This window comes from Canis lupus, chromosome 15 (genome assembly GCF_003254725.2).
Source record: "Canis lupus dingo isolate Sandy chromosome 15, ASM325472v2, whole genome shotgun sequence".
NCBI classification, from domain to species: Eukaryota; Metazoa; Chordata; class Mammalia; order Carnivora; family Canidae; genus Canis; species Canis lupus.
This window is the reverse complement of record NC_064257.1, coordinates 19,616,975-19,631,829: the sequence shown is the minus strand read 5'-3', so window position 1 is coordinate 19,631,829 and position 14,855 is coordinate 19,616,975. Positions and strand designations below refer to the sequence as shown.

Below are 14,855 nucleotides of genomic sequence, written 5' to 3'. Positions count from 1 at the left end.
ATTGCATTGGTCAAGATTCAACTACCTGTCCACAGTAAAGCCAATTTTGGCAAAGGAAATTAGACCACCCTGATTAGTTTATACAAGGAGTTGGTAAGCTATGGCTTATGAGCAAATCTGGCTCATTGCCTATTTTTGTAGGGGCCACAGGCTATGGGTCTTAAATTCTTAAATAGTTGCAAAAAAATCAAAAGAAAAATATTTTGTGATACAGAAAAATTGGGTGACTTCCAGGGAAGATGGCAGAGTAGGAGTATCCTAGGCTCACCTTGTCCCATGGATATAGCTAGATAATATCCACATCAGTATAGAGAACCCAGAAAGCGTCCTGAAGACCAGCAGAACACACTCTCTAAGCTAATTGTAGAAGAAAGGCCACATCAAAGAGGATAGGAAGGACAGAGACACAATCAGGAGCCAAACAGACTCGGGACTCCTGGGTGGCTCAGTGGTTGAGCATCTGCCTTTGGTTCAGGTTGTGATCCCAGGGTCCTGGGATCAAGTCCCGATCAGGATCCCTGCAGGGAGCCTGCCTGTCCCTCTGCCTATGTCTCTGCCTCTCTGTGTGTATCTCTCAGAAATAAATAAAATCTTTAAAAAGCAGGGGGGGGGGGGGCAAACAGACTCACAGGACTGTCCACAGGAGGGAGGGATGCTACAGGCATGGAGAAGGGAGATGAGCAGACCCTATGCCAGGCACCCCAGCCATGGGGGACCTGCATTGGGAAGACGAATTCCCATAACTTGGCTTTAAAAACCAGAGGGGCCGAACTTTTCAAGTTATTGCAGTCAGTGGGGCTTAACACCTAGAACTTCAACACCTGGAAGAGATGAAAGGGTGCTAGAAAACTGAGTCCCTGCCCTTAAAGAGACAACACAATAAACAGCCCCATGGAGATACAGCATAGAAGCAACAGTTTGAAAAATGCCTAGGATATATGGGAGGAAAATATGTTTACTAACCTCAGAGCCTGTGCTAGAGGGTCAGGGATCTTTGGGAGATTTCCCCAAGAACAAAAGAGCCAGAGGGTGCCATTTCCTTCCCTTGCTCCCCAGCCTAGATACACTAATACCTGCAGGGGGAGATAGCAAGCTAGGTGGAGACTGTGCTAACAGCATGCCCTCCCCCCATACTCATGCCCTCCCCCCATGCTCTTATATAGGCCTGCCCCCTCCAGTCTGACCTTAGCAGATCCTGAACTACTGCGGGTCCCCTTCTGCATTGGACTAACACATCCTGCCCTCAAGGTCAACTGCAGCCCTGTCCCTTGCAACATACATGGGTGTCCATCCAAAGCAGCACCACAAGCATAATAGTGTGCAAACAGCCATGACAGAGAGCAGCACCATTCCAAAGTGATTCTGTCCCAAGGAGACAGGAAGAAAACTACATGCACTAGTTCAACTGGGGCCCTAGCAGTGGGCAGGGGCAGACATCTGGTCTGATTGCAACCCCAACTACCAACAAAAGCTTCTCGGGGACAACACAGGGAGTTTGGTGCTACCTCAGTTCCCGCAAATTCCTGGTCTGACTCAAGTCCAAGGTGGCCCCAGACTGGACCAAACCCTATCCACAAAAGGCAAAGAAAGCCATTGCAAATGATTGGACTAAAGGCAAACGTGGCTTAACCACAACAATTGAGTGCGCACAACACATAGGAGACACCTCTGAAGTGCCAGTTTCTGGTGATCAGAGGACATTGCACTGCAATGCACCACAGGACCTCTTCTTCATAAGACCACTACTTTCAAAAGCAGGAGATATAGCTGATGTTCCTAAAATATTAAAAAATAGCCACAGAGTTACCCAAAATGAGGACACAGAGGAATATATTCCAAATGAAAGAACAAGACAAAAATCACAGCAAGAGAGCTAAACAAAACAGAGATAAGTAATATGCCTGATAGAGAATTTAAAGTAGTGGTCATAAAAATACACAGTGGCCTAGAGAAAAGAGTAGAGGATCTCAGTGAGCTCCTCAACAAAGAGATAGAAAACATAAAAAAAGAACCAATCAGAGATGAACTCAATAACAAATAAAAATACACTAGAAGGAAAAAAATACACTAGAGGGAATAAAGAGTAGACTAAAGGAAGCAGAAGAATGGATCACCAAAAGAGGATAGAGCAACAAATGAAAATAGATTTAGGGAACTCAGTGACACCATCAAGCATATTAACATTCACATTATAGAGATCCCAGAAGGGTAAGAGAGAGAAAAGAGGGCAGAAAATTTGAGGAAGTAATAGCTAAAAACTACCCAAATCTGAGGAAAGAAACAAATCTAGAGCCAGAGGCACAAAGAACAATAAAATCAACCCAAAGAGGTCCATACCAAGACCTTAAAATGGCAGAGAGTAGTGATAGATTTTTTTAAAGCAGCGAAAGAAAACAGTTACAAGGAAAACCTTCTATCAACTGATTTTTCAGCAGGCACTTTGCAGGCCAGAAAAGAATGGCATGATACATTCATAGTGTTGAAAGAAAATAACCTGAAACCAAGAATGCACTATCCAGCAAGGCTATAATTCAAATATAAAATGCAATAGTTTCCCAAACAAAGTTAAAGGTATTCATCACCACTAAATGAGCCTTGCAAGAAATGTGAAAGGGGACTCTGAAAGGAAAAGATAGACCATAAGCAGGAGTAAGAGAAGTAGGAAGTACAAAAGCAGCAAAATTAAGTATAACTATAAAAATCTGTCAAGGGATTCACAAAATGAAAGGATTTAAAGTATGATACCATATACCTAAAACATGGAGGGGAAGAAGAGTAAAAATTTAGCTCTTTTAGAATGGGTTTAAACTTAAGCGTTCATCAACTTAATTCAGACTGCTATATCTTCAGATATTATATATAAACCTAATGGTAACCACACATCAAAAACTGGTAATAGGTATGCAAAAATAAAGGAATCCAAGTATATCATTACAGAAAACCAGCTAACCATAGATAAGAGAATATGAGAAGAACTAGACAAACTACCATAAGACAATAAAATTGAACAAGTACATACTTCCCAATAATTACTTTGAATGTAAATGGGTTAAATCCTCCAGTCAAAAGGCATAGGATGACAGAATGGATAAAAAGCAAGACCCATCTATCTACTGCCAATAAGAGACTCATTTTAGACCTAAAAATACATGCAAATTGAAAGTGAAGGGATGGAAAAATATCATGCATGGAAGTGAAAAGAAAGCTGGGGTAGCAATACTTATATGAAACTAAGTAGACTTTAAAACAAAGGCTGTAACAAGAGACAGAGAAGGACACTACATAATAATAAAAGGAACAGTTCAACAAGAAGATAATGATTATAAATATTTGTGTCCAACATGAGTATACTCAAATACATAAAGCAGCTTAGAACCAATGTAAAGGAAGTAACTGATAGTAATACAGTAATAGTAGAGAATGTTAACACTCCAGTTACTATAGTGGGTAGATCATCCAAACAGAAAATCAACAAGAAAATGATGGCTTTGAATGACACATCGGGCCAGATGGATCTAACAGGCATATTTAGAGCATTCCATCCTAAAACAGCAGAATACACATTCTTTTCAAGTGCACTTGGAACATTCTGCAAGATAGATCACGTTAGGCCACAGAACAAGTCTCAACAAATTAAAAAAGACTGAGATCATACCATGCATCTTTTCTGACCACAATGCTATGAGACTAGAAATCAACCACAAGAAAAAAATCTGGAAAAAACACAAATATATAGATGTTAAATAACATACTACTAATTTCATGCTCCTAAACAAGAAATCAAAGAGGAAATTAGGAACACCTGGGTGGCTCAGTGGTTGAGTGTCTGCCTTTGGCTCAAGTAGTGATCCTGGGGTCCTGGATTGAGTCCTACATTGGGCTCCCTGCAGGGAGCCTGCTTCTGCCTCTCTCTCTATGTCTCTCATAAATAAATAAATAAAATATTTAAAAAGAGGAAATTTAAAAATATATGGAGATAAATTAAAATGAAAACACAACAGTCCAAAATCTTTGGGATGCAGCAAAAGCTTCTGTAAGAGGGAATTTTATAGCAAGACAGGCCTACCTCAAGAAGCAAGAAAAATCTCAAATAAATAACCTAACCTTACACCTAAAGGAGCAGAAAAAGAACAAACAAAACCCAAAGCCAGTAGAAGGAAGGAGAAAATAAAGATTAGAGCAGTAATAAATGAAATAGAAACTATAAAACCAATAGAACAGATTGATGAAGTAGGAGCTGTTTCATTGCATCCTGGGATGCAAAGATGGTTCAATATTTGCAAATCAATCAACATGACACATCCCATCAACAAGAGAAAAGATAAAAACCAAATGATCATTTTAATAGATGCAGAAAAAGTATTTGACATCCATTCATGATAAAACACCCAAAAAAAGTAGGGCCACACATGAAAAACCCACAGTTAATATCATACTCAATGGTGAAAAACTGAAAACTTTTCCCTTAAGGTCAGGAACAATACAAGATGTCCACTCTCACCACTTCTATTCCACATAGTACTGGAAGTACTAGCCACAGCAATCAGACAAGAAAAAGGAAATGAAAGGCATCCAAACTGGTAAGGAAGAACTAACACTTTCACTGTTTGCAGATGACATTGTACTATATACAGAAAACCCAAAAGACCCCACCAAAAAGCTGATGGAACTGATAAATGAATTCAGTAAGGTCACAGAATACAAAATCAATATACAGAAATCTGTTGCATTTCTATACACTAATAATGAAGCAGCAGAAAGAGAAATTAAGAAAATAGTCTCATTTATAATTTCACCAAAAATAATGAAATATCTAGGAATAAACTTAACCAAGGAGGTGAAAGACCTATACTCTGACCTATAAGATATTGATGAAGGAAATTAAAGATGACACAAAGAAATGGAAAGATAATCTATGCTCACAGATTGAGAGAATAATATTGTTAAAATGTCCATGCTACACAAAGCAGTCTAGATTTAATGCCATTATTTTTTTTTTAAGACTTAGTTATTTATGAGAGAGAGAGGGAGAGAGAGGCAGAGACACAGGAGGAGAGAGAAGCAGGCTCCATGCCAGGAGCCTGACATGCGACTCGATCCCGGGACTCCAGGATCGCGCCCTGGGCCAAAGGCAGGTGCTAAACCGCTGAGCCACCCAGGGATCCCCGATTTAATGCCATTCTTATCAAAATACCAACAGCATTTTTCTCAGAACTGGAATAAATAATCCTAAAATTTGTATGGAACCATAATAAACCCTGAATAGCCTAAGAAACCTTGAAAAAGAACAAAATTGGCGGTATCATGATTCCAGATTTCAAGATATGCTACAAAACTGTTATATTCAAAACAGTATGGTACTGGCACAAAAATAGACACATTGATCAACAGAACAGAATAGAGAGACCAGAAATAAACCCACATGTATATGGTCTATTAATCTACAACAAGGGAGGCAAGACTTCGCAATGGGAAAAAGTCTCTTCAACAAATGGTTTCCCAACAAATGGGAAAACTGTACAGCTGCATGTGGAGTCACTTGAGATTCTCTCTCTCTCCCTGTGCCCCTTCCCCCTGCTCTCTCTCTCTCTCTCTTAAATAAATTAATAAAATATTTCCCAAAAAAAATCCTAGAAGAGAGCACAGGCAGTAAACTTCTCTGTCACCAGCCAGAGCAACAATTTTCTAGATATATCCCCTGAAGCAAGGGAAATAAAAGCAAAAATAAACTATTGGAACTACATCAAAATAAAAAGCCTCCACACAGTAAAGGAAATGATCAACAAAACAAAAAGACAATCAACTGAAAAGGAGAAGATATTTGTAAATGACATCAGGGGTTAGTATCCAGAGTATATAAAGAACTTATACAACTTAACAACAACAACAAAAACCCCAAATAATCCAATTAAGAAATGGGCAGAAGACATGAACAGACATTTCTTCAAAGAAGACATACAAATAACTTACAGACACATGAAAAGATGCTCAAAATCACTAACAATCAGGGAAATGCATATTAAAACCACAATGAGATATCACCTCACACCTGTCAGGATGGCTAAAATCAAAACCACAAGAAATACCAAGTATTGGCAAGGATGTGGAGAAAAAGGAACGCTTGTGCACTGTGGGTGGGAATGCAAACTGATGTAGCCACTGTGAAAAACAGTATGGAGTTTCCTTTATTTTTATTTATTTTAAGATTTTAAAAATTTATTTATTCATGAAAGACACAAAGAGAGAAAGGCAGAGATGTAGACAGAGGGAGAAGCAGGCTCCAGGCAGGGAGCCTGATGTGGGACTCGATCCTGAGACTGCAGATCACGCCATAGGCCAGGAGCAGGTGCTCAAGCACTGAGCCACCCAGGCGTCCCCCCTTTATTTTTATTTATTTTTAAGATTTTATTTATTCATGAGAGACACAGAGAGAGAGAGAGAGGCAGAGACACAGGCAGAGGGAGAAGCAGGCCCCATACAGGGAGCCCGATGTGGGACTCGATCCTGGGTCTCCAGGATCACGCCCTGGGCTGAAGGCGGCGCTAAACCACTGAGCCACTTGGGCTGTCCTGGAGTTTCCTTTAAAATTAAAAAAAAAAAAAAATAGAATTACTATACAATCCAGTAATTCCATGACTGGGTATATTCCCAAAGAATACAAAAACACTAATTTGGAAAGGTATATGCACTATTTATAATGGCCAAATTTGGAAGCAACCCAAATGTCCCTCAGTAGATGAATGGATAAGGAAGGACTATATACATATAATAGAATATTACTCAGCCATGGAATGAAATCTTGCCATTTACAACAACATGAATGGATCTAGAGAGTATAGCACTAAGTGAAATAAGTCAATCAGAGACAAATACCATTTGAGTTTACTCATATGTGGAATTTAAGAAAAAAAAGAACAAAAAACACACTTTTTTTTTCCAGACTCTTAACTATAGGAAACAAACTGATGGTTACCAGAGAGGAGGTAGATGAGCAGTGAGTAATGTATACAATTGTTGAATCACTATGTTGTACATCTGATACTCATATAACACTGTATGTTGATTTTACTGGAATTAAAATCTTTAAACATATTTTTTTTTAAAATTAGGTGAAATTCAAAGTTCAGTGTCATAAATAAAGTTTAGCATTATTAAAGACTGCCCTTCACACTACAACAGTATTGTTGAGTAGTTGAAACAGAGACCATATTGCTCATAAAGCCTAAAATATTTACTATCTGGTTCTTTACAGGAAAAGTTTGCTAACCTCTGGCTTAGACTGTCACCTGAAGTCCGGAAGCCCTTCTCTTGCTCCAACTGTATGGCCCGTATGCACAAACAAAATTGGGACCCTTTTCAGCAAGAAGGGAGAGGGGAGAAGAAATGGATTTGGATAGGCAGTCAACAGTGTCTGTTTGGTTTTGTTTTGTTTTGTTTTGTTTTGTTTTGTTTTGTTTTGTTTTGTTTTGTTTTGTTTAAGTTTTATTTGAGAAAGTGAGTGGTGGGGAGGAGTAGAGGGAGAGAAAGTCTTATCCAGACTCCTCACTGAGAGGGAGCCCAACATGGGGGCTCCACCCTGAGATCACGACTTGAGCTGAAACCGAGTCGGATGCTTAACTGACTGCACCACCCAGGCACCCCAACAGTGTCTACTTTATGTCACCATACATCTTCTCTAGAATTTTCAATGAGCTCTCTCAGGACAGCTTCATCTTTAAGTGTTCATAGATAATGGCAACTCCTGTTTCAATTGGAAATTAAAAAGTAAGCTGGTTTTCACAATCCTTCAGGCTAGGCAGAAAGTTTGGTAAAAGGATTAATGTAATTGTTTCTTCATTGTTTACAAAAGAAGTCCCAGCTAGCGTGGCACACAAAATTCCCTGTGTCCTGTTTATCCCTGCACATCCCCTGCCACCTCCAGTACATGACCCTGTTGCTTCTACCACTGTGAAACGCTTAAGATTTCCTGAATATGCCACACCTTTTCCTGCCTCTTTGCTTTTCTCCACGCTTTTACTTCTACGCAGAACACTCTTCCCTCTTATCCACATGGAAAATCTTTAGGTGAGACTTTAAGGCATAACTCAATTGTTATTTTCTTTGAAAAACCTTATAGCATCACATTTGGGGTTCCATCTTACTTTGGTGTCTTTGCTGGGGTTTATAAAAAGAAGAATCTGAGACAAGGTTCACATTCATATTCACTTAGTTTGGGACATGATCTCAGGGGACAAAATTTGGGGGTAGAGGACTAGAAATAAAACAGGGTAACCAAAAAAATCAGTACAGAGGTACATTACTGATCTGGTTACCTTTATAGGCAATAGGGGCCTAGGAGAGTATCTAAGAGGGCAGAGTTAGGAATTGTTCGCTGCCACATAGATGGAAGGAAGCATCTTGTTCCCTACTGATATTGTTGCCTTAGGGCCTATTAACTCTCCTACTTCCAGGTTTGCAGAGCAGAAAAGCCCCAGGGTGGAGAGTAAGAGGTAGTAGCTATCATCTATCAGTCACGTTGCCCAACTGGATTGGGGTCAGCGTAAGAGATGTCTAGTATACTCCACAATGTGTGTCACCCAGGTCTGCTAGTGGCCTGCCTTACATGTAGTCTATCAGGGAGCCTTCAAGGCAGTAGCTGACAGCAATGCCCACAAAAGATCTGACACAGGAGCGTTAGAGAAACAAGCAACGTTCCCTTACCAGCTGCAATTGCTCTCAAGGTCATAATTAATATTCTTCCTCTCTCTCTCCCACCACTCTGCTTCATCTAGGTTGCTTATCTGGTGGCTTACCCGCTTCTTCATCTTGGAGGGGCGAAAGCCCTACGTTGCTTTAGCCTGATTGGATAAAGGCTGTTGCATTTGTCCATTTATGGTTATCAGCAGGTGTGGAAGCATCTTGCTACTCAACTTATCAGTGTAGCATGATGTTCTATAGAAAGTCAATGTTCTTGTGGACCACATATATTGTGACAGAAAGCCGCAAGTTAACATAGCTCTGGGGCAAGAAAATGAGTATGTTCTGCTCCCCTTCCCACATAAATGATAACTGCTTTTGCTCCTTTTTACTGACAGGGATTGAGAAGAACCTATTCACTAAAGCAATAACTATGGACTAGGTGCCAAAAGCTGTGTGATTATCTTCTATCAAATATGCCATATCTGGCACAGCAGCTGTGATGAAGATATTCTTAGATTAAATTCATAGTAGTCCACCATAACTTTCTATGATGGATCTGGTTTTTGCAGTGGCTAAACAGGCTAAATAGGTGAGTCGAACAGAGATATGATGGCTACCAACACCTGCGCATCCCTTAAGTCTTCAGTGGGGACACTGGCCTCTATATTTCCTTTCAGGATGCTATATTCCTTCAGATTCACTATCTTAGCCAGTCAGAATGTGCAGCTTCAGGGGCTTCCACTGGTCCTTCCACTTATAATAATTTTCACTGCACAGGACAAGAAACCAAAATGAAGTTTCTTCTAGTTTCTAAGTATATCCCTTCCAGTCATTCACTTGGAAACCAGGGAGATAAGCAAAACCGGGTCTATGACTTCATGGGAGCACTGTGAGAGGAATCTGACCTATCCGGTTTCCTTGTGTGTGTCCTTTTGGAGAATAATTGGAAATATATTTGTTGTATATATATACTTGTTCTACTAGTGGTGGGTCTCAGCCTCCCCTTCAAATGATGAGTTTCAGGTCTGAAACTTGCTTGATCTGTAAAGTGAGTGAGAGCTTGTGACATTTCATGGAGATAGCTGGCATCAGCCTTCGGTTCAGCAGCTGTTGACTGTTTCTGGTTATACACATAGGTCAGGTAACACCCTAGTGGATGCTCATTTAACGTGCCCTGAGGAACACCATGGTCTATTAATCATCATCACAGAGTCCTGTGGGTGAAGATTCGCTGGTTGCCACTCTGACCTTGCAGCCCATTATTATAATTATGTACATTTTCCTTCTGTCTGTCATGTGCTCTATCTGGCCTCTGCTATTTTGGATTTTTATCAGTCCAATTGATTTTGGGGAGCCCAGTTCCACAGCAGCATCTCTTACTGTCAACTGCAGTGAATAGCTATGAATGAGCTTTTCAAAGATGCCAACGGTACCTTCTTTACTGTATTTCCGACTGCCTTGGAGATGGGTATGTCTCCTGGGCCCTCACAAGGAACATAATCAGATGGTAGATTCTCAGGTCTTGTATTTTAAATTTATTCTAACCACCCTGAGCCTTCTGACACCTTCCTTAAGGCAGTTAGGGCATTCCTAGAATCTCTCCTTCATTTCCTATAGCCCTTCATTCTATCCAAACTTTAGAGAACCATCTCAGCAATATATTAGGACTAGCTCCATGTTTCCTTGCTATGTCTTGAAAGTATTTTTCAATGTCAATAAATGTCAATCTCAATCTCTCCCGTCCACCTTTATATGCTGCTCACCTTGGCCCAACACTTTAAAAATTCATTCCTACACCTGTATCCTCAATCCTTCCACGTAAATTATTAACCAAGTCTTACTATTCTTTGTTTAATTATAGGCAATTGCCTCATCTGAGGTTTTTGTAATGTCTCCCAAAAATGAGAGGCTATTCTTCTCAAGTAAAGCACACAGAGCCACTTGTGCTAATAGAGAGTTCAAAAGAATCTGGGGGTTCGAATTCTCAGACTTGCCCACCTACATGCTACAGTTGCAAGTCTTAGGGTTCTTTTCTTTCCCTACCAAGACCATTCCTTTGGCATAGAGGACTTGTCAAGGCAGTGTATTCAGTCTCCTTGTAGCTATACTATCTATCCGTCTTAGATCTGATTATCAACACAGTTTTCCCATGGGTGCAAAAGATAAGTACGTCTTTAAATATTGCTTTGGAGGAGTTCTGATTTTCACAGCCTGTCTTGAACTGAAACTTGGTACCTTGAGCCTATTTTTTTTTTCTTTTTAAAAAAGTCTTCAAAAGCCCTTAACAAAAGTGAGCCAATCCCAAGGTCTTACAAATACTACTGTCTTGAAAAGATGCTCAACATCACTAATCATCAGGGCAATGCAAATCAAAACCACAATGAGTTATCACTTCACTCCTGTCAGAATGGCGAAAGTAAAAAAGACAAGAAATGATGAGTGTTGGTGAAGAATGCAAATCGATATGGCCACTGTGGAAAACAGTATAAAGGTTCCTGAAAATATTAAAAATGGAATTATCATATTATCCAGTAATTACACTACTAGGTATTTAACCCCCACCCAAGATGAAAACACTAATTTGAAGAGATTCATGTAACACAGATGGACCTAAAAGTATAATGCTAATTGAAATATGTCAATCAGAGGAAGACAAATATCATTATGATTTCACTTATATGTGGAATTTAAGAAATAAAACAAAGAAACAGACTCTTAAATGGTTGGCTGCCAGGGGGGAGGTGGGGAGAGGTCTGGGGAAAGCAGATGAAGAGATTAAGAGTACAGGTACCCTGAGGAGCCCTGAGAAATGTATAGCATTGTTGAATCATTATATTATACACCTAAAACTAATACAACTCTGTATGTTAATTATACTTGAATTTAAAAAGTACCTGTCTTTAAATTGTTCAAGGACCATTCCCAGTCCATGAACAAATGCTTGACTTTCCATCATTACTTATTCTAAACATCTGCTAGTGGAAACCTTAGTGATCCTGAGTCAGGCTAGGGGTTATGACTACCTACACTTTCTACCTGCAGTGGAAGTGTCCAACTGGCAGGGGATTCAATTCCAGAATCCTTTCCTGATGGTCTGCTTTCTAGGTCTACTCCTTATATCAAACATCTTATCCTGAGTTCCTTTGAAAGGCAGAGTCTGAGACAAGGACTTGGATGCAGTTGGTTTACTTTGGGAAATAATTCCAGAGGACAGGAGCAGGGGGGTAGAGGATTCTGGAGAAGAATGACAAATGGAACAAAAGAAAACCAATCCAAAGATGAACTATTGAGCTGGTCAATATTGTGGCCACCTGGAGCTTGGTCTTACTGAGGAGGCCTTTGGGAGCTGCGTGAATTATGTCTCAGAATCATCAGAATTGTCTGACACAGAAGAGGAGATGATGGATTCACTGGCTCTACATCTCAGTGATAGAAGGTTGCCTCACTGAGTGTCAGCTCCCTCACCCTCCCCAGCCTATGCCTATGCCAAAATAGCTGGATGGGCAGCAGGCATTGCACATGGTGGTAGCAAAAAAGCCCTTAGTGCAAAAAAGCAAGAGATGATCTGTGCACTTGATGCAAGACCGTGGCAGCGCATACATAGTTGGTTATGGCAGAAATAGCTACAGAAAAAGGGGAGCTAAGAGATTGTAGGGAAGGAATAAAAGATGTCACACACACACACACACGCCTCTCTTACTGTGCTAATCAGACTATATCACAGTTATTTCCTCTGTGTATCTGTCACCAATCCTAGATGCTAAGTACTTTAAAAAGAAGGACATGGGATAAATTGGTATTATATGCCTCTTGAAGTGATACATTGAGAAGAAAACATCATGTCTGCTACATCCTAGATCTGATCATAAAGAAACATCTGACAAACCTAAATTGAGGGATATTCTACAAAATGTATTATTGCTTGTACTCCAAAAAGATGTCAATGTCATGAGATAAAGAAAGATGGTGGAATTATTTCAAATTAAATAAAAGCTGAATGCAACATATGACCCAGACTTTTGTTTTGCTATAGCCAACATTATTAAGACAAATGGCAAATTTTGAATATGATCCATATATCAGACAACACTTTTGCATCAATGTTAATTTCCAAATTGTAATCATAATACTCTGGTTATATAAAAGAATGTTCCTGTTTGTAGGAAATATTTGCTGAAGTATTTAAGAGTAATGGACCATCATGTCTGAAAGTCTCAAGAGAAAATGTAATAAAGTATTAATATTTGAGGAATCTTAGGTGAAGGATATGTGGAAATTTTCTATTTCCACATAGAAATATGGAATAACTGTTACATAGTTATTGAAACAAAGGTCTAAAATTATATGAAGATTGAAATTTTAAATTTTAAATAAAAGAAATGGGTGTGTATTTATTTATCCATATAGGTGTGTGTGTGTGTGTGTGTGTGTGTGTATGTGTAACACCTAACACAATGCCCAGGACAGGTTTCTAGGTGACCTAGCACTTCATTTTCCTATGACAATTATTCAGGATACCTGCTTAAGATTTGAGCTCTTTTTTACTCTATGCTAGTATGTAATTTTCAAATGGAAACTGTACTTTAAGGGAGGCCTGGGTGGCTCAGCCATTGAGCGTCTGCCTTAGGCTCAGGGTGTGATCTTGGGTCGGGGGATTGAGTCCAGCATCGGGCTCCCTGTGAGGAGCCTGCTTCTCTGTCTTTCTGTGTTTCTGCCTCTCTCTGTGTCTCTCATAAATAAATACATAAGTCTTTAAAGAAAACTGTACTTTAAAATTTTACCTTGATCAAACATTTGAGGAAGAAGTTATACCAATTCTCTACAATCTCTTCAGAGGATAGAAGCAGAATAGATACTTTCTAACTCATTCTGTAAAGACAGCATTACCCTAATATCAAAACTAGACAAAGATGTTACAAGAAAAACTATAAAAAACTATTTAAAAAAAAAGAAAAGAAAAACTATAAAAACTATAAAAAAAGAAAACTATAGACCTATATCTGTCATGAACATAGATGCAATAATCCTCAACAAAATATTAAATCCAACAATGTATAGAAATAATTATGTACCACAACCAAGTGGGATTTGTCCTAGGTATTCAAGGCTAGTTCAACATTAGGAAATCAATTAATGTGATCCATCATGTCAACAAGCCAAAAAAGAAAAATCACATAATCATATCAACAGATTTAGAAAAAGCATTTGACAAAACCTAACACCCACTCATCATAAAAACTCTCAGTAAACTAAGGGTAAAGGTGAACTTCCTTAACTTGATTTAAAAAATTACAAAAAATCTACAGCTCATACTTAATGGTGAGAAACTAAAAGCTTTCCTACTAAGATAAGGATAAGGCAAGGATATTCCCTCTCACCACACCTTTCTAACATCATACTGGAAGTACTAGCTAATACCGTAAGACAAGAAAATGAAATAAAAGGTACACAGATTGGGAAGGAAGAAATGAAACTGTCTTTTTGCAGATGGCATGATCATCTATGTAGGAAATCCAAAAGAATCAACAATAAAAAAAAGCCCTGTGAGGGATCCCTGGATGGCTCAGTGGTATAGTGCCTGCCTTCAGCTCAGCGTGTGCTCCTGGAGTCCCAGGATCAAGTCCCGCATTGGGCTCTGCATGGAGCCTGCTTCTCTGCTTCTCCTTCTGCCTGTGTCTCTGCCTCCTTCTCTCTCTGTGTCTCTCATGAATAAATAAATAAAATAAAATCTTTTTTTTATTTTTTTTAAATTTTTATTTATTTATGATAGTCACAGAGAGAGAGAGAGAGAGGCAGAGACATAGGCAGAGGGAGAAGCAGGCTCCATGCACCGGGAGCCTGATGTGGGATTCGATCCCGGGTCTCCAGGATCGTGCCCTGGGCCAAAGGCAGGAGCCAAACCGCTGCGCCACCCAGGGATCCCTAAAATAAAATCTTTAAAAAAAAAAGAAAAAGAGAAAAAGCCCTGTGACTAACAATTGATTATAGCAAGTTACTGAAATACAAGATTAATATATATATAAATCAATCATCTTGTATATACCACCAATGAACAAGTGGAATCTGAAAATAAAAGCACAATATAATTTACATTAGCAGACCCTCCAAATAAAACACTTCAGTATAAGTCTAACAAAATATGTACAAAATCTATATGAGGAAAAACTACAAAACTC

At 39.2% G+C, this 14,855-nt stretch overlaps 1 long non-coding RNA gene across 5 annotated transcripts in view; it reads left to right on the top strand.

The window, feature by feature from the left end:
• Nucleotides 1-14,855, top strand: part of LOC112654363 (uncharacterized) — a 70,246-nt gene that overhangs the window by 11,220 nt on the left and 44,171 nt on the right. Inside the window, exons 3-4 of one of the 5 annotated variants that reach the window (XR_007402235.1) lie at nucleotides 7,253-7,764; nucleotides 9,075-9,268. The exons of 3 other annotated variants lie outside the window; for them this stretch is intronic. This is a non-coding gene — a long non-coding RNA (uncharacterized LOC112654363). Of the gene's footprint in view, nucleotides 1-7,252; nucleotides 9,269-14,855 lie in introns of all 5 variants that reach the window. One more of the 5 variants, XR_007402234.1, reaches the window with a different exon arrangement.